Raw genomic sequence first — 27,604 nt, 5'->3', positions numbered from 1 at the left:
AAGTCCTATAATCTGCTTTCTCATGTTCTCTGTGTCTCTTCTTTCAGAATCGTTGGCATCTTTATCAAGCCCTTTTTGTAATTCCAGTAGAAAAACATCCACATCAATGTTCATATTCTCACTGTCACTTCTCATGAAATCTTTAACAGCTTCAACAAGTCCTTTTTGTAAATCCAATGTAGACAAGTTTTCCACATCACTCTTCTGGTTTAATATTTGTATGTCTTTTTTTAATTATTACATCGTCATCCAGTTTCATCTGTAAATCCATTATTTCCGCCTCTTTCTTATAGGCTATCATTTTTAAATGCACATTCAAATCAATTCCAGTTTCATTCAATAGGTATCTTTATAATTGTGTCCTTATCTCCTTTAAAGATCATAGATCTTCTTTAAGCTAGCCATTGATACATTTATTTCCTTCTAATGCCCTCTAGTGTCCAACCTTTACTACCTTCCCTCTGGTGTCCAACCTTTATCTTATCAGTTGTTTCCAAATATAAATATAGACATTTCCCATGGGAAGGATTCTTTTTAATTAACTTCAAAGTCTTTCTTATATCCAATTTCAGAATTCTAATTCAAGTCCATCTGAACCCTTAATCCATTTAAAACTTTTTAAAAATGAACACGGTAATCACTCTTTTGCAGTAAATTCCAAAAAAAAAATTTTTTTCTTGGAAAACCTTAAACTTGTAATTTTCTTTCTTAAAGGATTGAAGGAAAACTCACCCAGCAAATATGACTGCATTTGTGGCTCTGAAGGTTCTCAATTTTTAAAAAGTAGTAGGGAAAAAAAAGTAAACTCCAAAATGATTAAAAAGTAAAATTTGGTTGAACCTTGAGTCCATGAAAAGGCTACATTAACAACTCTGATCTTGGTGGAATCCCACTACTCCCAGCTGTTGCAAGAGACTGCACAAATGTCAGTTTCTGCCCTCTACTCACACACACACACAAAAGTTGTGGGGTACATATGGGTGATCTCAAGATCTCTCCTTTCTCTGGGGAGATTTTGGCAGTCCAGATCCAGCATCCAGCTGCTGTTTTCAGCTGTAACATCTCCTGCTGTCTGTGGGATGTCAGTTCACCATTCCTCATCAGAAGCTTCTCCTGGGGTTGTATTCTTCTGATGCTATAAAGCAAAGGAAAGCTGAAGTAAAAGAGTAAGCCTAGTCACAGTCATGTGATTTTCCATTTAGTGACCACTTTAGTTAACCACTAAGTTGGTGGTCCCAACTGCAGTCACTAAATGAGGACTACCTGTATCCATGTCAGAAGTATGAATTTAATGAGATGGTTTGATGCTGAGAAGCTCCAAGGCTTGTAGCCAAAGAAAAGAGTATATCTACTATTTCCATTTTGGTGTTTCTGGCCACTCCAGAGTCTGGGCTGAATTCTACACTTGATGAATTCAGGTTAAGCATTTGTAAAAATTATTTCTGGAAGTTGAACAAGCACACATTTGCTTTAGAGTTTAATCTCTTTGTCTCTTCTAGCCCTCTGTATTAGAGAGACACGTATGTATAAGGTAAAATATTGCAGAAAAACTGCTGTTGGTGTGAGTGTGAATGTAATTGCATCATAATTCTTTTTGCACATACTTATACACCAACAGCAGTAAAGCAACCAAATCTAGAGCAGCTTTTTTCAAACTTGATTCTTGATTTTCCAGAATCAAAACCAACATGGCCAAAGTGTGGAAAGTCTAGGAGTTGTAGCTTCTATGCAACCAGCAGGCAATGCCTCGGAGAAGGCAGACAGAGAAGCACCTTTGATACTTATTTATTTAAAATACGCTTGCGCTGCTTCTCAGTGTAACAATCCTCAAGAGTTTTACACCAATCTGAAACAACATGGCAATCTACAAGTGTATAATTTGAACTCTGCGTTCTCTTTGATAGCGTCTCACTTGGTAATGTTTTCCTTTATTGTTACACTTTCCTTTTCACTTGCCGCCCTCCAATAGCATTTCTACTGAAGTCTCATTTTTCTATACTCCAGCCCGCAGCAAATCAGTGTGCCCTTTATTTTGGTGGAACTAAAACTCTTATTTTATATTCATCCCTGCTTTCTTCTTATATTGTTCTTCTGTCCTTCTAATAAATGCAAAGAGCTTCACAAATGTTTTACTTAAGAGGAGTCATCTGACAAATGCTCAGTCTCTTCTGGAAGCATGAAAGGGAAACTTACACCAAAAGTATCTCTAGTTATTTGTCCTTCGCCATGCATTACTGAGAAACATTGGCAGGCCAGTGAAGAAAGCAGCAGTGTTTTTGCTCACACTGACCTCTTTTTGACTTTCTGTTGTTCCAGCCATGATTCATTGATATTAGTCTTGTTGAAATAAGAACAAGATGATTTATGATTCAGATATATCCAGAACAAAATTAAAGACCTGCAGGAACGAGCTCTCATTCACATGGCTCCTGAGCTGGTGGTGAAGCATAGAAGAAAGCCAGTTCTCTCAATTTAGCATGGACTTGCAGCTACTCAGCAGCTGGCTATGTTCATGTGACACCACTCTGTCTCTGGATGCTGCAGAAAGAAGGGAAGAGGAGAGAAGAGGCTGAAAGGAGATCAAACCAAGTAAGCACAGGAGAGAAATGAAGAAGGTGAAAAAGTCTTATCTAAGGCTTTCTTGCCATATTTGGAAGCAAGGAAATACATTCTTATGCTCCATACCAGAAGAAATGAGATTGCAGATTTATCTTGTCTTCCTGAATCTTTGTTGCTTTTCATGCCTTCCTTTTCCCTCTCTCTCTTCAGGAAAACACCTGCTATTGAATTTATTTTCCACTGAAGTTTCCTCTATAAGCGATCAGATTATGTATTCATACCTATTTGCTTCTGCTTCTGCTTCCGCTTCCGCTTCCGCTTCCGCTTCTGCTTCCGCTTCCCCTTCCCCTTCCCCTTCCCCTTCCCCTTCCCCTTCCCCTTCTCCTTCTCCTTCTCCTTCTCCTTCTCCTTCTCCTTCTCCATAAATAAAAATATTCATTTGTTTAAAATTAGGATAGCCATCCTTTGGGGAGAAAATGCCTTACAGGATGGTTTTATCAACAGAAAATAAATTCTAACATGCACATTAGAACTTAAATGTTTCAACCGCTGTTGAAACAATATGAATATTGTTATTCATGTTATAACAACAACAACAAAAAGGCATTTATATTTCAATATTTCTACAAGGTTAGAGAGTGAGAGATACTGAATTGCCATGGACATTCTGTGAACATCATAGCACTATTGGAGTGGAAATTGAGTCTGCCTATCCTTGATCGCCTGAGATCTAAATCCACTATTATGTCAGTGCACTGGGCACACTCTCACTTTTGGTGCTTTGCAAATCTATTCATCCTACATTAACACAGGCACTGTAGCCAAGCAGAATGCTTGACGCTGTAACAAAACTGATTAGCTAAACTGCTCTAGTTATGTTTATTAAGAAGTAATCTCTTAGAATTTATGGCTATGTGAGCACAAAGTCTCTTCTGACAGCATTCCTAAGCTACTTGTCTCTTGTGCAGCTGGAAATGAAGCTCGTCAAATAAATTGCTCTCCAGATTTTAAGCCATTCTTTAGCTTTGGCAACAATGCTGTCCAGGTGTTCTTTGGATGGTGGTTACTGTGGCCCCTAATTAATAGACACCCTGTTTCTTTATCCATCCCATCCAGGAGAGCAAGCACCATTCATTTTCCTTCCTGATATCTTCCCACCACTGGTGCATCCACTGGTGGACCAATGGAAGAAAACCTCCATTTTATCTTCCTTTCTGTTGCTTGGGTAGAAGAGAAAACTGGCAGAACTTGTGATTAAAGAAAGGGGAATCTAAGATTTCACTGGTCCTCAAGATGGAGGGAAAAAAGTGCAGTGGTTCACCAGTCTTCTCTAGCCGGCTATCACTTCCCCAACCATTGGTATTGTGGTTGCATGTGCTTATGGGAACTGGTGAAACACTGCTTCAGGACACTACTTCTTGGAGATATAAAAGGAACCCATAATGCTTGTGTTCTGTCTTGCAAACTACAATGGCATTCAGGCATGTTTTTTTTTTAAATGTATTTATTTATTTATCGAATTTAGACACCGCCCATCTCACAAGGAAGTGACTCTCCTTGGAAATGTTCCTTTCCTTGGATCCAGACATCTCCTGAATTGTCCTGGAGGGCAGAAACTCATGACCAGAGGGGAGGTGGCATGTTAGCAACTCCATACAGTGACCAGTAAGATCACAGACATAACCAAGATCAAATTAAAGCACAGCAAAGAACTTTCACAGTCAGAAAACACCACTTTTTAAGTGGAGCAGGAGAGGACAATTGCAGGCTGCCTGTACTCTGGGATGTCATCTGTTCAAGCCCTTTCCATGTGACTGTTGATGTGTTCTTAACTGTTCCACTGTTACAAGTAGTCTTCGACTTATAACCACAATTAGGACCAGAACTTCCATTGCTAAGTGATGCGGTCATTAAGTGAGTTGCGCCTGATTTTATGACTGTTTTTGCTGTGGCTGTTAAGTGAATCAGACTTCATTAAGCGAATCTGGATTCCCCCATTGACTTTGGTTGTCAGAATCCCCCTGGGAAGGTCACAAATGCAATTACATGACCCCAGGACTCTGCAACCATCATAAATACATGCTGGTTGCCAAGTGCCCGAATTTTGACCATGTGACCATGGGGATGCTGGGATGGTTGTAAGTGCGAGGACCAGTCATAAGTAACTTTTTTCAGTGTTGTTGTAACTTCGAACAGTCATTAAATGAATGATCATAAGTCGAGGACTACCTGTAAAGTGGTCTCTACCCCCTTATTCAAATACAGTTCAAGTGCAGCTTAGGAATGTGTAAAACTTCTTACGCCTTGTTACATTACTTTAAAAGGAAGTCAAGCGACAGTAGTGGCTTGAAACAGAGATTACAGTCACAAGATAGGGGTTGGCATTGGGAACAGTCAGTTTCATGCCAGTATAGATTTCTGCCCACTTAAGGAGGATAGCTGGACCAATAAAGGACCAATCCCCACTTCAACTCAGCAGTGGGGATTGGTCCTTTATTTCTTTAACAGATACCTGTTTTTATTCAGGAAAAGATGTTTGGCATAATTTCTCAGTTCCAGTGGTGAATCTAGAATTGGTCTGGGAAAAGAAGGGGAATCTTGTCAGGAAAGTGAGGATTTTGTTACTTATTCATAAAATAAATAAACTAACAACTGTAACATATTTCTATAAGTATTTAATCTATACTTGTGAGGAAAGTGTAGATTAAATACTTATAGAAATATGTTAACAGTTGTTACTTTATTTACTTTATGAATGAAGCTGAATATTGCTGTTGTGGCAAGAAGCAATTTGTCTAAAGTTTTCTCCAAAGGAAGAGACTTTAACATAGACATTAAAAGGCAGAATTATAAATTACAACAAATCCAGCTACCACTAAATAAGAATAATTCACAATTTAAAAGCAAGAGACAAAAAGACTGCCGTAGTACTGATTTTAATGAGTAGGAGCTGTGACTGAAAAGGCTTTATCCAAAGACCTATATGATCAGACATGTCTGTCTAAAGGAACTTAAAAGAGACATTTCTATAAACAAGAAAATACAGGGACAAACACATGGACTGACATTTGGAAGTGTCCTTCTCTCCCTTCTGGAAAGCAGACGGCACTTATTCAGACTTCCCATCCTGGTATCCTTCTAGCTACCTTGGGATTTTATCTCCCAAATTCATAACCACCAAGTACCAGGACCAAGAAGGCCAAACAAATTAAAAGGGGTGGGGTGAGGTGTTGGTGGTGGTTTTTGAATTGGCAATTAAGCATCCATTTTGGAGGCCATCCAAGACTTTGTAAGCTCATTTCCTCATCTTCACACCAGTGTTTGGCCTGAAGCCCAGTTGCTGCAACTTTGCTTTGTTCACCAGTGATTTTAATTAATGGCAATAGTCCTGTGTAATTCTCCTAATAAATTAAGGACAACTTATTGGCCTTTGGCAGATTCTCCACTCTTCCAGAGGGCTCTTTTCTTCAGCCTCTTGATTTTGGTTTCCAGGAAGCCTTAGTGAAATGTAGTCCTTATTCCTCGCTGAGAAGCCAGTGTTTCCATCAGCGGATGTTCTTTAGCCATCTTTTATGATTCTTGTGAAGGTTAAAAGACAGGAGAATGAAATCTGAACAGTTGATGTTTTTCAGTATGTTTTGAAAGCGCCATAGGTGCTATTTTGTTTAAGATATATCTATTCAACCCCCTTGAGACTTTAAATGTGCTTTCTCTTTCTTCCCCATGAAATAAAATAGGGTAATGTAATCGCTTTGCTTCGATCAGCTCTCACCAACGCCTATGCAAGCTTCCAAGGGACATGAAACTTTTTATCACACACCATGGAAAAATAACAGAGTCAGTTCCTATGCAGAATAATAAACATAAAATAAGTAGTAAAATAGATATTCTTCCACATGTGATTAGTAGCCATTGGAAGGCAGATGCTGGAACCTGTTTCCTGGTAGTCCACGCTCTGCAGTCCCCCCATTGGGAGGCAGGCCAGGTTCACTTTCAAAACGTGTTTAGCATCTGAGGGCTGCAGGGGCTGTTGCTGGGGAAGTCAGAACATTGCTTGGGATTTGAGGAGGTTTGGGTAATCTAAGCTTGGTACAGACTTAAATGCACCCTTTTTGCATCTTACCTCCCCACTCCCATACAAAAGCTAGGAATAATCAGTAAAAATATGGGATATTTAAAGAAACAAATTGGATGCTTTTGAATTTCATTGAGAGCTTCTATTTAATCCCCTACAGCACACCTGAGAAGGCCAAAACAGTGGCCTTGCTCACTCTAAGGAGGCTGTGATTGGACTCTAAGAGCCACCCAAGAAATGCAACTCAGTCGTTAAACAAAGCAGTTGCTAAGTGAAACCATGACATTGCTTATGATCTTACTTCAGCTTTCCTTTGCTTTACAGACCTGAAGGTCATAAATGAGAGGATTGGTCATAAAGTTACTTTTTCATCACTGTCGTAAAAGCAGATGGTTTCTAAATGAGGACCACCTGTACACAAGAAAGTAAAACGCATGCGCGCGCACGCTCACACACACACACACAAATCCACCCTGGCAGGATCAAATAATTATTGTGCAACTTCATGCATGCATACAAACACACTGCACTGCACTCTACTGGTGATGAACTAACAAAGTTATAAGTGCCAAAGTACTGTTGCAGCATCTGGCCAAAGACCATAACTTTTTGACTAATTTCAACATGTTGCTTTAGTTCTTTGCTTTCAAAATACTGTACGCACTCTAATAGATTGCCCATTAGGAGTCAAAGAGTTTGTGTGTATATATTGTGAAGTATACGACTTTTCTGATCATGCAATTTTTGTTCACATACTCTGCCTTCTTTCAGAGATTCTCTAAAACCCCAATAAAATCCCATTTCATTTCACAAAATTCCACATATTGAATAGCATTTTATTATTATTGGTTGTTTTTTAAATTGGTGATGGTTCTTCTGCATTCAGTCTCAGTTTATTGATGCATATTTGCTAAATTGTGGCATCTTTTTCAATGGTAAGTTGCACCCTAACAGTCCATTAAGTCATGTGGCAGGCTACACAGTTTAAGAACAAATCACTGAACAAATAAATATATTCAAAGCACACTGAACAAGAGTGACAGCCCAGGCTATAAGAAGCATTTGTGCTAATTGTTTTCTTCTTAGAGGAGTGACTGGAAGCCTGAGTTTGCTAATTCCTTTCAACCATCAACACACTTATTTCTTAGGCTTTGTTGCTCCCAATTAAGGCCATCAGTCTAAACATCAATTTAGCCTTAATGTGACAAACTGCTGACTAGCTTTCTGTCTTGGCATCTCTTCCCCAACAGAGTCTACTTCAAGGGAATGCTTAAGCTTTCTCAGTGGCACAAATGCTGCTCCCTTCTGGAGCATTTGAACCCATCTGATGCTGAGAATATTGGTCTACATAGTCTAGGTGGAGATAGACTAGGGGGATATTAATGCTTTGCCAGATGACAGGACGGACAACTGAATAAAATGTGCATTCGCTAATGTGCACATGGGCAGCAGCCAAGTTAAAGACTATTCCTTAAAGAGAAATGTGATTGTTCCCCTATAGTGCTACAATGTGGTAAACAACACTGTGGTGTACCTGCTCAGTCTTGCTGTCCAGGTGGTACCTGCTGATGACCATCTTCATGGCATACACCTGTTCTTCCTTAGGATTTTTTTCATTTTACCACAGATTTAAATGAGATACTCCTCCTATCTGTTTAAGCACCTGGGAGGAATCCTTTCTGCCATTCAGTCCCCTCTCAACATTATTTCATCTCTGATATTGCACATACAGCAAAGCAGAGCAGACAGTTTCAGGCAACAGAACTAAAGGGAGTAGTTGAAGGAAGGAATTGATGATATCTGAATAGTGATCAGTTAGGAACGGCTCCCTTGGACACTGAGCAGCTTCTAATAGGCCCTAAGATAGTAATGTATTTGAGAGGAACTGTGTTAGTCTAGGACCTCTCCTCATTGTTACACCCCCAAATACTTTTTTTTTTAATAACAAAAATCCCTGTGAGACTATAAACATGGGAAATGAAACAGGGTGCTTTGTTGGTGTCAAGTGAAAATCTTGACAACCTCTTTTTTTCTGTCTTATCTATGTGCCATTGCCTTCATCTCATCCCCAGTCCACCAGTGAGACAGGGTTAAGTTATCCTTACCTGTACCAGAATTAGAATACCATCCAAAAGCATCTTAGTATAAAATCTATGAGCCCCACCCCGTTATCTCAGAGGGAAGTCAGGCATCTAGCTGAGTTTTCTGCCAGCTCAAGGGTGGCTGGACAGCATGTCAGCTCATCAGTGGAGAAAAACCTGTAGACTTTTTCTCTGGCAGGTGGGCTCAATTTAAAAAAGGCTTTAGTTTCAGATGCCCATCATTTTTTATTTCCTAACAAAGTTTATGAGGCCTATGTAGCATCCAAATGCATTCTAGGAAACAAAAATAAAACTATATTGGAACTTATTTTTCAGCATTCCAGTTTTTTAAATTGTTCAAAATTATTTTTTTTTCCCAAAAAGGGGTCAAATGGGTCTAGTAGGCTACCCAGAGCCTCCATATTGGGGACCTCCAGGTCTAAAAGGACTTTTCTGAAGCTTCTGAACGCCCCCGAGAATGATTGTAATGGCCTATGCCAGTGTTGTCCAAACTTGGCCACTTTAAGATGAGTGGACTTCAACTCCCAGAATTCCCCAGCCAGCCATGCTGGCTGGGGAATTCTGGGAGTTGAAGTCCACTCATCTTAAAGTGGCCAAGTTTGGACAACACTGGTCTATGCAGAGGATAACTGTGGAAGTGTAGAACAGTGCAAGGCCTATGTCTGAACTACTGAAGCATCTACTCTGGACAGAGCACACTGGAATGTGCTTTCATGAAATGACTCCATCCCAGCAATCACAAACTTACACCATCCTGAGCTTAAGGAGAATTAAGAGATAAGTTAGTGTCTGCAGGAAGCTCAGTTACCATTTCAGTTTATGGGTAAAATATGTCTCCAAAGAAAAATGTCATCTCGAAAAACTAAACCAAATTCTGGCAGATGCTAATGAAACATTTTAAACTTGAGTCCAAATCTCATTTGGCATTCTGCCCTTTTGCAAAGGTGCTGGACATCTGAAATAAACAATCTATTAAGCAATTCAAAGAATTCTGTGTGTGTGTGTGTGTGTGTGTGTTGTAACTTGTACAGTGGAACCTCGAGTTACGAATTTAATCCATTCTGTGACTGGTTGCAACTCGAATTGGTCGCAACACGAGGCAAATTTTCCCATAAGGTTCAATGTAATTACCGTTAATCCATTCTGGCGTCCACGGACCACGCGGCAGGGGCAGAAAAACGGCCGCGGACCACGCGGCAGGGCAGAAAAATGGCCGCGGACCACATGTCAGGGGCGGAAAAACGGCTGCGGACCACGTGGAACGGGCGGAAAAATGGCCACGGACCACATGGAACGGGCGGAAAATGGCCGCGGACCATGTGGAACAGGCGGAAAAATGGCTGCGGACCACGTGGGACGGGCGGAAAATGGCCACAGACCACATGGAACGGGTGGAAAAATGGCCGCGGACCATGTGGAAGGGGCGGAAAATGGCCGCGGATCCGGTTCGTAAGTCGAGGCGAGTTCACAAGTCGAGGTAAATTTTTGGGGCCAGAGCTGATCGTATCTCGAAAAATTCATAAGTAGGGGCGTTCGTAACTAGAGGTACCACTGTAATTATTTTCTTCCTATAGTATTCCTATATTATAGGAATCAAAAATAATTTTTAAAAAAGAGCCATCTGTACATGTTGATACACATCCAAATATTTATGGGTGTGCACACACATACTCATCTACATTTGCCTGTCAAGAAATAAGGATTAGGTATGTGTTGTGTGATAATAAAAACAGCAGCAGCAGCAGCAACAACAACAACAAAAGAACATTGATTTTGTTTTTATGATCTTGGCAACAAGACCACAGTTCCAGTGTAGCACTGATAGCTGATAGATAATTCATAGCTGAAAGTGTCCTATATTCTAATACAGATTTAGCCATTCTCTCTGACTAAATCCTAGAAACACTGCTACTAATTCTTAGGATGTGCTATGCTTTGGATGCGAAGGCCCAAAGGTAATTTGGAGTGCAAATAGCACCTATCTGCTACTCCTTAAAGCAGCCACCTCTTTTCCTGCAATCGCATGGCAGGTCCCCCAGCAATACTAATTCCACAGTTGCTGATTCCCTGCAACTTCAGGCCTTCAGTCTGCAGGTCAGCCCATGGCAGTTCCTCCTGTCTATCTGATACTGAAGAGAATCTGGGCCTGAATCTACGGAGGCTTTATTGGGCGATTGACACAAGACTTGCATCACGTGTCTCTGGGTTTCTCTTCTCTTCTTTAATCTGCTCCATAGGTGGCGCCCATGGGGAAGCTTGGATTTGGTCAGAGAGTTACAAAAAATGTAAGGAGAGACTAAATCAGCACTCGATGTGTGGGGTCAGCAAGTGAGATTTACATCCTGCTTCTGATCAAGGAGATGCACCTAGCACTCCCCCCGCCAATTTTCCTACAACAACCCTGGGAAGTAAGTTAGATTGAGAGGGAATGTTTGAATCAAAGTCCCCCTTGGAGTTCCCATTACTAAGAGTGGACCTGGGCCTCACTGTCCCACTCTTAGTCGGGCACCTGAACCACGACACCACACCGGCAACCTGAAAACAAAATGAGGTGAAGCTAAGGTTGCTGCAAGTTAAGAGACCCCACAATGACATCTAGCCCCAAATGCCAGCCCCTTTGACATCACCTGGAAACTGAAGTCCCCACACAGGACAGCATCTGGTCGACCTTGCATCTGTCTGGGCTTGCAAGCTAAGCAGGTTCAGGGAATACCACTAAGGTCTACCAGGTGAGAGCAGGAAGTCAAAAATACCCCTGACGCAGGCAGCGGAAAAGTCCTTCTGTAACACTGCCAAGAAACCTGCCTCGTTGTGTCCATCCGGGCCCAGGAGTCATGCCTGGCTGGAGGAACCTTTTTTACTTTACCTGGAGGCTAACAGCCGGAACAATTGTTAATGACAATTCCTCCTTTAAGAACAAAAAAAGCCAAGGCCCAAGGTTCCTCTTTCACATTCTGTAGAATTTCCTTCTGGAAGGCTGTGCATGTGCTGTGTCTCATAGATACCAAGAGTGCATGGAAAAGAAGGGTGACATTTAAATGATTTCAAGCCTCTTTGAAGAAGCAGCTAGGGTAAAATACATTTTAAAAGGTAGCGCATGATATAGGTGGACTTATAACAGTTAGTAATGAGGGAGAAAACCTGGATCAGTAAACAACATAAGAGGCACTCAGTTTGTAATGCTGCTCTTGACATTTCAGCAAAATGCTTTTTTTTTAAAAAAAGCTTAGAATTGTCTGTACAAGTGTTAATCGCTGGATAGATGAAGCAACTGTGAGATCAGTCGAGCAGGAGGAGAGGAAATTTAAAGAAACCCACACACAATTGGCAACAATAATTTACTTATGTAAAAGTGACAGTCTGCCTGAGGGTCTCCACGTAAAAGTATGATCTAGAAATGAAGCCAGTCTGGTTTGGCATTATGTCCCATCATTGTAACGATTACCTCAATACATGTCATATATGACATATGCTGTAATCCATCCTTGAGACATTTTCCCTCAAAAATCTGTTCTTCCCCAACTGCTTTTATCATGAGGTCTCCTATGGCTTCAGTGTACTGCAAAATACAAGTTGTTGAAAAGCTGTAGTCCCGTCAACTTGATCTGTGCTACACTGGCAGGGGAAGATGGGTGCTACTTACACACGCAAAGAGAATCAACCCCACCACTGCTCAGATGACACTGTGAAACTAACCAGAAGGGATTATGAAATTGACTAAAACAGATTCTCTGTCCTGGGTGGGGAAATTACTAGAGAACCCATAAAGTGTAAACAGGCTTATGAAAAGAAGTGCTGCTTCCCCAAAAGAAGGAAAAGATTGCTTGTTCTAAAAACCCCTACATCAAATGGCAAGAAATTAAGAGGAGTTTAGTAGCACTTTTTCTAATACATTTTATTAAAAGGCATAAGCTTTTGTGACCTGCAGCTCACTTCATCAGATGCATTTTTTGTCACCAACTCTCCCCTGCAATATCTACACCAAATGGGTGGAAACCAGGACACTTAATTTGCACCCCTGCCTATAGCAGATAGAAAATGGGATTAACCCTTCATCCCAAGTATGGCAAATAGCTGGTGCCAATTACTTAAATGCAATTTATTAGCAACATTTTGCATCTTCTACTTTTCTCACAGTTACTTAGACATTGCACTGCACTGTTCATCAATTGCCTCCTCAAGAGCAGTTGCACTTCTGTTCACCTCAGTGCCTCACACACAGAGGGGATCCAATGTTGATTCTCATATGTATTCCGGTTTCCTTCTTTTGCATACATACCCCCTGCTCTGTGACTTTGGGGTTCCTTCTTCTCCCCATCTGTGAAATAGAACTGTTAATTCATATTTTATACTCACTTGGCTTCATATCTCCAAAATATTCTCTCTGCTTTATTTGCTGAGGGAGAAATAAGGATACAGTCTGGAGAGATGGATTGCTTGTGGTATACACAGACTCATTATCTTAACAAAAACTGTGTATGGAATACCTCCCGGAAGCCATTTTGTTCAGATAGAGGGCTAAACATGGTGAATGATGGGCTGGAGCAGACAAAGAAATGAAGGGCAATCAACCCTCGCTCTCAGGAGGAGGAGAAGGTGGTATTACTAGTGTGAGGTCAAAGACCTCAAGTTAAGTTTGTACTGTTGGAATTCAGCTTTGCATCACTAGCTTTTTGCATCTATGACCTTCCTGAGCACTGAGCAATAGATATAAAAGCTGTTAAGTAAGTTGCTTCCTTGTCTAAAGGACTTTGCATATGTCTGCGTGACACTCCCTATTGGTTAGATTGATCATCTCAGGGCTTTTATCACTTCCTTCTTCTCTCAAACCAGTTCTCATTCTCTTTTGATTCTGATTTGTCAAGTCCAGGTTATTTATTTGTTTATTAAATTTATATGCCATCCATCTCCCTCAGGTTCTTACCTGACTGACTGTCTCTCAGTAATGGAGAACAGCACATTACAAGATCTGAGGGAGATTTAGTAACTTTGGTTTTCCATCACCATGTTATTTCCTAAATCAAGCATACATTTCTTTTTTTCCTTGCAAACACTAGCCTCAATAACATTTTCTTCTTAAAAGTTAAAAAAAAAAACTTGTTAAATTTTTTTTAAAACTTCAGTGTTTCTCTCCCCATGCATTATTTTCACTATATAAAACACTATATAAAACAATTGTATCTTCTAAGGAAACATAGAAAAAGTGTTCCCAGGCTGAATTTAGAAGTTTCCAGGGGTTGAAATTTCCACTAGTTCCTGTTATGAAAGCTTAGAAGAAGAGCTTTCACCCATTTCAGGAAGAATTAGCTGATTCAGACAGCAATCCTGGAGGTAAACATCAGTGAAAATGAGTGTCAGATTTCACTGTAAAGGATTCATCTTTTCCAGTAGGAGATCTGTGACAAGGCTCATGAGAAAAGGAAACAAGGCCATTTAAAGCAGAGAAACGGAAAAAAGTAGGAAGCCTGTCATGAGGACAGCAATGCTGCTTGCTGACTCCTTGACTGACCTATAAGGGCAAATGGATCAAATCCTGCCAATTTCTCAGCTGTAAGAAATGGCCACCAAAACATATTCTAAATGCATGTGTGTATTCACAAATATCAGTGAGAGAAAACAGTTTGGGACTGTCTTCCATGCCATTCATGGAATACTGTGGTTCACTGAGAATGTGACTTTGTGGGAACGTCAGTAAATGCTGCAGGGCTCTTCCTGCTTCTCACACTGGGAAGGAACTCTGTCATAGATTCCTTCCATCCAAAGCCTGTATTTCAATCATCACTGCCTAGAGAGACAGATATTATCCGCTCTGAACTACAGCAACAACCCCCGAGGGCATGGGAATTACTCCTGGTCAAAGCCGCCTTACAGATGGTTCAAGCAATATATAGAAGTTAACGTTTCCCAGCCTCTCTGTGCACCTCCTTTTCCATAGGTACAGAAGAGGGTGGGCTATATTGATTGCTTGGACAGACAGTAGACTTTTGGATGTAGTTCCCTGACTAAGAACAGATGATCTCGGTCAGCTTTCCCTAACTAGGCATCTTCCCTTGTGTGGGATTACAACTATGAGTCCTCCCAGCCAGAATGGCCCATTTGAGGCTCTCTAATTCCAACACAGAGCATATCAGGTAGGAGAAGTTGCCTTAAATTGACTGATTAGGGACTAAATCAATCAAAGAGTAGTCAGTGGCCAAGTGTGGCACAATTATTATTGCAAGGTTGAAGCCATGATCAAAAGATTTACTAATGATATGGAGAAATTTCAGTCAAATGACAGTTTCCTGATATGGTATATTGCTAATATAAGCACCCATCTTTCAGGAAGTATGTGGATTGCAGGGGAATCCCATAATCATGTTTTACAAAGTCTGAAAAAGTCCTGCCTCTATTTTTACCTCCTGCAATGCTTAAACAACAATTTATTTATTGTAGTTATATTCTACCTTTTCTATAGGAGCTCCCCCCATTGTATCTTCACAACACTCAGTTGTGATGAATCACTATGTTACAGTACATATGTTTCTTCAAAATGTGCTAGCTTTTGCCGTTATGGATGACACAACAGGGCATAATAAAGGTGAAATTCTTCTCATCCCCTGGCCTCCCAGCCTGTGATCTGGGAATGACATTAATAGCAGCAGGTTTACTGTACTAAACATATTGCTGTGGTTTGGGTTGCTCTAGATAGCTCAAAAAGAAATCCATAATTCTGAAACCTACTTAATAGGGGTGGATTTTCTGAGAAGAATTCTTTCAGTGAGGACCTCCCTTTGAGATCAGTCCAGTGTTAGAGGGGAAAAAATCACATGTGAAGCCACTCTAGTGTGAACAATGTTTTTGGATCCCAATGGACAGCAATAATTGTCTAATGGCCACAAATGTTGTATCGATTCATTTATAGTATCTTGGTTCTCTCCAGATATGTCAATTACAACACTTATCAGTCCCTGGTCAGCATGGCTATCCAGTCTAGGAAGATGGATGTCAAAGACATGTGAAGGTTGTCAGAATGGGAAAGGTGATCTATAGCATCAGTATAATGAAGACATGTCAAGCAAGCAGTTTATGAACCGGTCATCTGAATTTCTTTTGGTCTTGTTTTGGGATTGCAGCACATGTAAGAAATTCTCACAGGACAAAAGATATGGGCTGTGATTCCATTAAGTGTAGAAGATGCTATTGTACTTCTGAAGGACTCAGCCAGCTTCTTGCAAGGATCTGAGACAAATCAAAGACAACATAGGACCATTAGAGAAATTTCTGCTTTATAGAAGCTAGTTCTATAAGTATTTGTTAAGTGGTTAACATTTAGGGCCTGCAGAGTTTTTTTTTTTTTAAAGCCCAACTTTGTTGGTTACCTGGAGGAGATGCTTACTTAGTTAAAGTGGTAAGTTAATTCTTATATTTCTGGCTGATTGTATGGCACACGTGCATTATTCTGCACTGTATATGAAAGAAGATGCAGAGGGAAGAAAATTCTTGGTGGATATTTAATAGATATGTATGGTAGCAATATATCACTGAGACAAAGGAGGCTAAATTAATATATTTTTTCCCATGTAGAGCATGATACTTTTGTCATTGTAGATACCTTGTGGTGCAGCCAACCAATGCAGCATAATTGCATTGGCTGGAAACATTATTATAATTCCTTTGATATTTTATCTTGGTTCATGTTTCTCCAAAATAATTAGGATTTGGCCACAGTCTGACTTGAAGTCTTTCTTTGTAGTGAACAGTGTCATGTGTCTGCCTAGCCTTTCAGTTTCTTTTGATCTCTATTACATGTGTGCAGATTAACAAGCTACAAGAAAGCCCCACTGGTAGGACAAAGCCGAATGATTACCAGATAGATTTTCTCTTACAGTAAACAGATCTGTCAGCTGCTTTCAAAGTTCCTTATTGTATCAGTTGACAGGTAAGCAAGTTGCCAGGTTTCCTTCTTCTTTTAAATTATTTCATTTACTTATTATGTTTTGCCTTTGCAAAATCCAAAGAAATAAGAATGAGTACCTTTGCGTCTGGGTGGCCAAAACCTTCAAACAGTTTCTGCTCCAGAGATGAGCTATTTTGGTCAGTGTGCTAGGACTTACACACCCCTTTCCTGTCACCTCTCCTCCTAGCTGCCCTTGCCTTTCCAAGATGCAGTGTTTTTGTTTGTTTGTTTGTTTGTTTATCACATTTATATAGCCGCCCATCTCACACAAAGCGACTCTGGGCAGCATGCCACAATTAAGAAAACAGCAAAGAAAGAGAAAACAACCATTATAAAAAGAGAGAAAGTAATTATCAAAATGGAAATATCAAAAAGTTTGAAATGTGTCTGCATCTTTTATATTTATATAAATATATATAAATTACTTTATTGACAAATAATGTTGTCTTTTTTCCACCTCCTGTTTTCCAACTCTGGGACACTGGGAACTCCAGTATGTTCTAGTGATGCTAACTCCTGCATGCCCTTGCCTGACGGAGTCCTGACAATGTGGCTTGGAGTGCAGAAAGGCCAGCTAAATGCTCTAGCGGAATGGATGCCCACCAGGTTGTGAATCACCCAGGTTGTGAATGCAACCCCCTCAGGTTGCAATAAATGTATAACTACTGCCTGACTGCGATGTAAAAACAAGGAAGCTGATAAGCATCTGGTATTTACAGTAAATGGTGAATGCCCTGCAGTATACTTTAGAGGTCAAGTAGTGCACAGATCTAAGTTAGGGGAAACATAATTGGCTTAGATTTTGACCTGAATCACAAGAAACCTGAACTAATGGAAACATTGCATCATAGATAATTTGCATATTGTCTGAAAAACAAATGGAACATAATAATGTGACAAATACAAAGAAGCATGTCAACATCATTCCCTGCTATTACAGATATCATGAATCTGCATAAATGTGTTGAGATCCTGAATTTTGATATCCAATCTGATATCTGAGTCAGAAGTTTAACTGATAAAATACCTTGGAGTTTCTGCAGTGGAAAATTGAGATATAAATCTTATGTTAAATACAAGAATAACATAATAGAGATGAAATAAGATCTTACTGATTTTTGGAGAAAGTTTATATAACTTCAGAGCATTTCCAAATAAAAGTGACTGGATAAATTCATGGAGGACAGGACTATCAAGGGCTATTGATCTTGAAGATTCAATGTTACCTTTGGGTTGAGGGCAGCAGGCCTCCAAATAACAGTTGCAAGGGAATGATGATGGGAGAATGGTCTGTCTTTATCTTCTACTTGTGAGCACTCCAGAGGCATCTGCTTGGCCATAATGAGAAACACAGTGCTGGACTATGATGGTCTCTGACATGATCTAACTATTCTTATGAGATTTGCTTAAGAGAATAAAAACAACAAAGAACTGAAAAAGTGACATTATGAACCCTAATGATGAAACTGAATGATGGAAGATATCTGATACATCTCCACCAGCAGACAATATACTCAATGGGCTTTGCCAATTGATAGAGCTACAGACAGAGTCTCTAGAAAAAATGAAGGTCAGCCTCATATGACCTGGGAAAAGCCATTTCCATAGATGCTTCAGCCTTAGCTTAGAAATATGTACTATAGTTGATAAGGACTTGCTTAACCCACTTAAAAACTTGCAATTATAGAATCTTAGCTAAATAAATTTTGGAGACTTAATTATTGAAATAGTATAGAAAACTAAGGTTACTCTGACATCACACCATTTCCAATTCCCAAACCCTCACTGGCCAGTTTAAAGCAACTGTAATTCTTTTCTGGGGTCCTCAAAATGCAGAGAACAGGCAGAGAACACATTGAACAAATCAGAGGAGTATAAGGTATGTTTGCTGCTTTGAGTTATTGATAAAAATAATAAAGGCGGGATTAAAAAAAATCTAATCTAATCTAAAATCATTCAGTCAGCAAACAAGCTATTATAGATTTTGGAGCAACAAGGCTCCCCTCACTGTTGCTCCAAAACAAAAAGGAAATAAAATGAATTGCAACTCCGCCCCACCCCATCTATGTTTCAGAACATATTGTGTGAATTTATATGGTTCCCCTCGAATTGGAGCTGTTGCTATTAAGAGATTGCTATGAAGGCACTAAGTCCCCATTTGGATTTTGTATTTAAGAACTTTTTAGCTGTGATGGTGAAACGACAGCATGCTAGCTGTTTTGCAAGGCCGCCTTTCCCCCCACGATCTGTAACTATGGTTGCATGTTGCTACAGTGACTGAAGTAGAAAAGAGGGGGAGAGGCATTCTAAACAATGCCTAAAGATAGGAACAGGATGCTGAAATTGCTTGTGGAGATGGATGATGAAAAAGCCAAAATCCTCGCATTCCCCCATATGCATGGAAGAGAAAGAAAGGAAATAGTTAGAACACATCGTCCAGCAGACATGCCCTGGAACAAAACAACAAACCTCTAGCCTCTCCTTTCCTGCCAAGAGAAGGGGGAAACAGACCAAGTACTTGTCAATTCCAGCCAGTTCCCTTTGCCTGGGCCACAATGCATGTGGGAAAAGTGACAAGGATCAGCAAACAGTCAAAACAGCTCAATCGAGCCTTGCTGCTTTATAAAGTAGAAGCAGCTGGGCATTTGTTTGGTTACATGCAAAAAAAGTAGAAGAAAAAGAAAAAGATTGAGCAGTGGCTGCGAAAGGGGAACTGTGAAGCCATCAAGACCTCCTTCCTCTTTACGGACCATCAGCTGAAGTTCAGGAACAGGGAAGCAGGAAGAGGCATGAGTGCCTATCATTGAAGTGGGGTGGGGGGAAACAGTCCACAAGCTTTTGTGTATTGTGATTTAGCATAAACTGCAACTGACACAGAAATAAATCTGCTCATCTGCTGAACACAATAACAAGGTAAAAATGCAGAAAACCTGAGCAGATTCTGGAGAGGTGCAAAAATCCAATATGGAAGTGTCCTTAAAATGTTTGTTGTCCACTTCAGTAACAGTTACCAACACTGCAGTAGCGGATGGAATGATCACAAACATTGTGAAGAAATGGTCAGCAATAAACAATTGCTTTTATGCATAAAGTGAAAGGGAGAAATAGATTATAGCTTAGAAACAGAAGGACTTGTATTTAATTGATAGAAGATGAGTAGCCAAGGAATGTTTGGCCAGAAGCGGAGAAGAAAAGCTGCGATCCCCAGCATTTTCACTTGAAAATAAATGCTAATGAGATCTAGGGAATTTACTTTCAAATTAGTATATTTGAAAACAGAACCCCAGTGAAAAACAGATGATTGCTGTTTGAACAAGTTTATATGGGAAAAGCAGAAATGCATGGATCAGAGATGTATATGATCTCTAGCCAGAACCATAAAAGAAAGTAAAGTCAAGGATTAGGTTTTCCCACACTCCCATGTTACATGACTGGAATTCAACAGGAGAAAAACCACAGGCTCCAAAACTACTCAGACTGGGATGACTTAAGACCCACACAAAACATGCTACATTAGAGCAACACAGTTCTGTAGCTGGCAGTCATCAGCTTCTGAGAACAGTGCATAACAAACAAACAGGTTTTTGGATCTCATTCATGTTCTCTGTGACCTTTCTTGAATAAGCAAGGGGACCAATCTGGAAGCTCATCTCTGCTACCTGTACTCACAGAATGTTGCTAAGAGATCTCTCTTCCTGGATGGTAATCCCTCAGGAAAGAGAGTCTTCTGCTATTCAGTTCATTTGTGGGAGCAGAGAATCGTGAGTTTCCAGATCAGCTAGTGACTTACTCTGCACTTATTACTCTCTTGCTCCTCTTGTACCTGTGGACATGTACCGGCTGCAAAAAGCACAAGTGCCATTAGGTATACTAGGCAACCTTCACCCAGACCATGCCACAAATGTCATAACACTTTGCACAAAGAACTAGAAGTACAGGTGACTCAGTCACACTAAGGCTTCTCTGATCAGCAAGAAGTTCTAGAGGCAATCTTTTGACCTTCTGTTTCCTCATGAGGCAATTGTATCAGAGATTTCCAATGATCTTGCAATGTTAGTTATTATTAAACTATTAATTAGTTTAGTATTAAAAACAGTTTCAGCACGCATGTTGTGGGAGGGGAAGCAAAACAGGCCGCACATTCGGGTCCTTCCAAACCTGTTTGTCTCAGAGTCAGAGGGTTCAATTGTTTCCTCAGATAATTCCAGTGGAGCAACAAGGACCTCTAGCCATTGTGTAACCCAATAAAGTTCTGCTTTGGGAAATGGAACATTGGTCAGCTTGGATAAAATTTAACAGATTTACATCAGAGCTTTATAAAGGACAATTCATAGTTCCAAAATAGAAAGTGCTATATTATTCCACCCTTCCTGCTGAGTTCCTTCATCAACTTGGTCTTCTCATATTAAAGGAACCAGGGAACCTGCTCTTCCTCCTTGTCCTTCACTCCTATTTATTTTCTCCCCACAGGTTAGGAGTCAGGGTGCTACTCTTTTTTACTCACCTTGTTGGTGTGCTGGTGTGTGACTATAACATTGGGAGCATTATGCTGATTGTTGTTGCTGTTGTTGTTGTTGTTGTTGTTGTTATTATTATTATTAACATTTGTATACCACCCAACAATTCTGGGGCGGTTATATTCCTCCTCCTGCTCCTTCATGCTGAAATATAGGGAGTGCCCTCATATTTGCTCTTGTGCTCCCCTCTCTGCTGCTGTTTCTCTCACACCTTCATCTCTTGTGTGTGTAATGCAATGGGGGAGATGTGAGGTAAAACAGGGGCCAAGTGAAAAGAACCCAATCTGGACTCTGCTCAGATGTCTGGGTCAGATGGCAGTTCTATCCACGTGGCAACATTTGGTGATAGGTTCTACTGAATGATGTATTAGAAGCGTTTATGCTGTTTCACCTCCAGGTGGTTCACAGTGCAATGAAGCAATGAATATCAAAACCATGATTGAATGACATCTTTACATTAATGACTATTTAAAAAAAAAAAATAAAGACAGGAAATAATGTATGGCAACCAGGAAGTCAGGGTAGGGAGAAGGTTAGGGGATAATCTGGAGTTCTTTCAATCCCACTGATGTTTTCAACTTAAACTGGCTCCTACAAGCAGCTTTAAAAGAACCTAATGAAACAGAAAACAATTCTGAGAAGCAGGTTTTTTGTGCATTGTCCCCTTTGCTCTAGTTGTGCCAATGAACGAGCCTATTTTTATGTCCTGTATGTCTTCCTTCTTCCTGCTGTTGGGCTGGGCTCCTTGTTCCATTGCTGGAACAGTGGGGAGTGGGCTCCTGCTTCTGACCTCCGCTCTGCTCCCTGGCCCTTTCAGGGCCTGCCCGCCCAGCATGCACGTTCTGTCCCTGGGATGTTTCTGATTCAAGGAAGCCAGGCTGGCCTTTCTGCCACTTACAAGGGGGGACAGCTGTGTCCCTGGGTGCCATTATTGTCTCCAAGCGTTTGAGTGCAAAGCTTTTCAATAGAAGTGCACTTTCAGAGCTTCCGAGTGCCAAAATGGTCACCGTTTGCCCGCTCTGCATGGAGTAGGACGCCTTCAGGTGTCCGTGCTTATCTTCAAACAGAACGTATTCACTTCATGCCAATCCCCAGATTACTCCCTAGCATCACAAGCAGAGCGCTTCAAGAATAATGCCACAGTGGCCAGGGTGCTTTGCGATTCATCAAGCTCCTGCTGTCCTTGGCAGGTGGTTCGGTTTCCCATTCTTTTTATAAATGGCAAAGTCAGATATTGTCTCTTTAAATCTGAAGCCAAAGAAAAGACAACCTTTCACGAGTTCCACCTTTGGAAAGCGAAGGAACAGTTGCCAATTACATAGTAAGGTTTGCTCTCCTGCTGCTAGACTAGGCCCACTGCAATCAGATCCTAACAACGTGCTCGGCATTTGCTTCCCTGCTTTCTCTACTGGCAAGTTTCCTTCCCCATCCGCACTCCTAAGGGACAGATTTACAGATGTGGGTTTTTCTTCTTGTTGTTGCTTCTTGGTTGGGGTAAAGTGCAGCTTAACGTTGTTTTCACAGCTGCAGACACATAAGCCTGCTGAAGACGATGGAAAGATGGCAAGAGATGGCAAAAGACCAAAGGTAGGCATTTGACTTGGTTAAGCAAGGAAGAGAACTTGTGCTCATGCACTAAATCATAGCAAAAATGCAGGTGAGCTTTTGGTTTGAAGAGAAAACAGGAAGTGGATGATAGCAGCTGAAGAATTCTCTTGAAAAGATGTGATAACTTAAATGCAGAATTATTTTGTGGTTATATAACAGTGGCCATTCATATGGGACTTTATTGAGTTTCATAAGACAATAGGCCAGTTCCTATCTTGGGGAGTGTACATTTGTGCTCCTCTTCTAAACTTTTCACCTGATAATTAGAGCAGTTTGCATTGCTGGTGATTCCACAATGATGAGTTGAAAACAGACTGTGCTTTTCACTGTTTTGTACTTGTAGAAATATTTGCTTTTTTCTAATGACTTGAAATGGCTATGCATAATTTGGGGTTGGAAATGAATGTCAGTTCAACCATGGAAAAATACAAACTAATAAGGTATTGGGGGGGTGATCATTCAATCAAAGCCCTGCTTTTTTGTGTGCATCATGCCTATGGCACACATGAGATAAGAGCGGGGCTTTAATTGCATGGTTACAGGCAACCTCTTGATTTTTTAGATGCCACTGCAAATTGGGGAATAGAAAGTAAGAGGTAGAAAAAACAACAAAGGAGAGCGAGAGAGGCAGAAGATATGAGGAGTTTTGAAACTACAGAATGGTTCACATATGTATATGTTACCTACATTCAGGGCCACAAAGAGGGAGAAAAAAAAGATAGGCAGTAATCACTCCAGTGTAGTGGTTGTATACATCAGGGTTCCTCAACCTTGGCGACATGAAGATGTGTGGACTTCAACTCCCAGAATTCTCCAGCTAGCATGGCTGGCTGGGGAATTCTGGGAGTTGAAGTCCACACATCTTCAAGTCGCCAAGGTTGAGGAATCCTGGTGTACATTCTATTGAAAGTCCAAAAAGTGATCTCTCTTGATAGTCATAAAGGAACTTTTTAAAATTCTTCCTGACTCTGATTAATTCTCAAAAGTTTAGCTAATCAGTGAGTGGTTATATTCTGCTGGCACACTTAGCTACTGTTTTATTTTTTTAAAAAAATATTTGTATACTGCTTCTTATTTTAAAAATCCTACAGCATTTTACAATAAAACTTAACTGTGGTTTTTTTTTCAGTTAAGCAAATTTCTGAGTTATGCATCACACTAAACCATAGGCTAACCACATGGGTTGAATTTATACTATTAGGCTAAAATATGGCTGATCAGTTTGTCATTCAGTGTGTTGTGCAAACCCAATTGCTGGTCTATGGTTACTAATGATTAAAGAGTTCCTAAAGATCAAGATAATGGTTGCTGATTGATTTAAACAGCAATCTCAATGCATCTTGAAGGTACATAAGGTCAGGGAAAGCTGGATTAGACTGAACGTTTCCAGAATTAATTTACCATAAATTAATCTACTATAAATATTTCTCTACAATTATTTCTTCTGCAGAATTGTCACTGGCAATGTTATTTAGGGTGACTTACTCCCTTTTGGAGATTCAGGTCTGGAAGATCTTCCTGCTGGACATTGTGGACATTTACCAACCATTTTGTAGACGAAATTGCTCATATTCACTTTGAGTTGGATGCTAGAAGATGGACATGTTGTCATGAGATGATGGAGGCAATGTCTTCTGAAGGCATCTGGGACTCTTTCAAGCCTGGAATTTAGATCAATGCCCCTCCTGGCTGAATCATGTGGGCACAATAAGAGATGAATGTGTCCTTGAGAGAGGGGATGATGATGATGCTAGCCTTGAAGGAAGTTAAAGTGTGCTGCCTTTTTAAGAAGCCATTACTTGATACGGCTGTCTTAGACAAGTACTAATCAGTCTCCAACCTACAATTTTTAGGTAAAGTTGTAGAGCAGGTGGTTGGACTACAACTTCAGAGAACCCTGGAAGAAACTGATTATCCCTCTTCATTGGGATTCCAGCTGGGCATGGAACATAAACTGCATTGATCATATTTGTGGATGGCCCATGGCAGGACCCTCCTTCTCCAGTTAGATCTGTTGGAGGCATTTGATACTATCAACCATGGTGCCATTTGGGGCTGCCTGTCATGGTTGGGGATTGTACAGTAGTTATTCTCTTTCCTGAGTGGATGGTTCCAACTAGTATTACCTGGGGAGGGGAGAGAGAGCCCTTGAGCACTCTAGTATGGGGTGCCCTAGGTCTAGATCTTCTCCCCCATTCTGTTTAATCTCTATATGAAACTATTAGGGAAAGTTTCTCTGGTGATTTGAAGTTAAGTGTCATCTATATGCACATCTCTAGCCCAGGCTGAGTGGGAGACATAGTGAAACTTTTGACCTGAAGCCTGGAACCATGAAGGACTGGATAGGGTGGAAAAGATTTAGACTGAATCCCAACAAAGCAGAGTTACTGTTAGTATAGTAGCCTCCTGGATCAATGGATGTTCCACCTATTGTTCTTGATGAGGTGACCCTGACCTTGAAAGGGTAGTTATACAATTTGGGTTTTTTCCTGGATTCACCACTCCTGCTAGAGCAGGAGGTGGAGGCTATGGCCAGAAGACCTTTTGCCCAGCTTTGACTGGTCTGCCATTTGTAATCTTTCCTGGATCAGAAGGTACAGAAAACAGTGGCTCATGCCCTTGTCATTTCATAGTTAAACTGCTATAATTTTCTCTACATGGGACTGTCCTTGAAGATGACCCAGAAGCTGCAGGTGGCACAGAACACAGCTGCCTACATAATAACTAGTACTAGCCATTTTGATAAACTAATGTCTATTTTGCAGGAGCTGCATTGGTTGCCAGTCAACTTCCAGGCCCAGTTCAAGGTGCTTTTGATCACTTACAAAGTTCTTTATGGCTTAGACTATTTTTACCTTCAGGTCTGTCTATTCCAGGTGGAATTGTCCACTCAGGGTGGTCTGCAGGTACCCACCCTTCAAGAGATCAAGATAGCAGGAACCTGTAAGATGGCTTTCTCAGTAGCAGCCCTCACCGTGGGTTCCTCTCCACCTGAGATCAGGATAGCCCCACCCTTTTGTCAGCACTCCTTTTTCATAGGGCTTTGGAATGGATGGTCCTCAGTGGTTGACAGTAGTAGAGGAAGATACACTTTTTCTGATGTTTGTATTTTTATTTCCATTATTGTAATATTTAATATTGTCCAGAGTCCAGCAAATAGGCAGCATACTAATTTGTTATTACAAATAAATAAACTGGTAATTTGATTTTAACATTCTGCACAGTCCCTCAATTTTATGCTGGCTATTCTACAGCTGTCCTTCAAATGTAGGTGTTTGATTCATTTGCCTACTGGTGCTAAAAGTAACAGTTTTTTTCTATTTTCAATGGAGCTGCTATCTTTGATAAAAACAGTGTAAGTGCTGCATAGCCTTTTTCATGTATTAGCATTAGCTGGTGGGGAGCTGTGTTGCATATATGACATGGAGACCATTTCTCTTCCAGCATGGATATTGTTTCTGGGTAAAAAAAGAAAAATGAAAAGCATCCACTGTCTTGCCTAGGTTAGGAAAGAAGCACTTAACTAAAACATAGTGCATTTCTGTTACATTTGTATCCCACTCAGGTTATTGATTTAGGGAGTCATCCTGGGGCATCCAAGGTGGGCTCAAAAAGTCAAAATACAGCAGCTGTAACCACATAATCAAAGCCCCATCCCTTTTTATGTCTGTTGATGTGTGACACAAATTTTAAAAAAAAAGTGTGGGATCACTCTTGACTCTTTTAACCTCCACATGGATGTCCACAGGGTCATTCTATTTATTCCATTTTGCTGATTTAGGACCCAATTAGACATTAGACTTGCAAGTATATTGCATAATGATGATAAGAAGATATTACAGGTATAGGTAGCTACAGGAAAATTTCATCAGAAGCATAGTGTTGTACAAGGAAATGCAATTTGACTTTCTCACTGTATGTTATACTCATCACAAAATTGCATCTACTATTTGCAGGCATGGGAAATCTGGAAGTTGTAATCTCAGGATAGTTGGAGAAGATTATTGTAAAGTCAGGGTCACAAATAAATCTTCTTTAGTCACTAGGTACCTCTATAGTTTATAGTCAATGATTTGAATCCCCATCAGATTTTAAATATATACATTTATATGTATCTGTATCTATGTATGTGTATGTGTGTATAGTTTCCTGACTTATTGAACAAGTACACTCACCTCAAGCACATAAATAATTTTCCAGTTCGTAGTTTTATTGTAGCTGAAAACAAGCAACTTCTGAAGCTTGCTGGATCATGAAACAGCCCTCACCAAGCGTTGCACAGATCAGGCACTACCCAGTTGGGTTGTTTGAAGGTTTTCCATGTTTTGAATATAAGACTTGTCAGGAAGAAGAAGAAGAAGAAGAAGAAGAAGAAGAAGAAGAAGAAGAAGAAGAAGAAGAAGAAGAAGAAGAAGAAGAAGAAGAAGAAGAAGAAGAAGAAGAAGAAGTAGTAGTCTGAAGGTGAGTGAAAAATGTTTTAAAATTATGGTTCTGTGATCTACTTTCCTTAATTTAAAATTGTACAAGAATTGTACTCTCTCTTCCATCCATATTCTCAAATTACTCTAAAGTGATGACACTGATATCCATGGGAAAATGGCAGTTAACCCACCATTCAAGTCAGGAAGGATCTGAAGGAATTATCAATGTGAACAGTGTATAAATATGCCATAGAACACACAAAGAAGTGAAGGTCTGAGGGTCAATTCCCAACAGAAGAGAAAAGCTGAAGAGAGGGGAAGTGGTTATTGTAAAAGGAGAAAAGTACATTTTTTGCCCCAACAGAAAATCAGGGAAAACTCAA

General features: G+C 40.3%; 1 long non-coding RNA gene across 1 annotated transcript in view; it reads left to right on the top strand.

Moving 5' to 3' along the window:
• LOC148216697 (uncharacterized) overlaps nt 1-25,984 on the top strand; it is a 61,369-nt gene extending 35,385 nt beyond the window's left edge. The window contains exons 2-3 of the long non-coding RNA XR_015795067.1: nt 22,717-22,779; nt 24,251-25,984. This is a non-coding gene — a long non-coding RNA (uncharacterized LOC148216697). The remainder of the gene's footprint in view (nt 1-22,716; nt 22,780-24,250) is intronic.
• Nucleotides 25,985-27,604: the final 1,620 nt, after the last annotated feature.

The sequence above is a fragment of the Python bivittatus genome, unplaced genomic scaffold (genome assembly GCF_059951505.1).
Source record: "Python bivittatus isolate LINGU-HERP-01145 unplaced genomic scaffold, Pbiv_v1 ctg000080_np1212, whole genome shotgun sequence".
NCBI classification, from domain to species: Eukaryota; Metazoa; Chordata; class Lepidosauria; order Squamata; family Pythonidae; genus Python; species Python bivittatus.
Note: the sequence above shows the minus strand (reverse complement) of the source record. Positions and strands in the feature narration are given on the sequence as shown.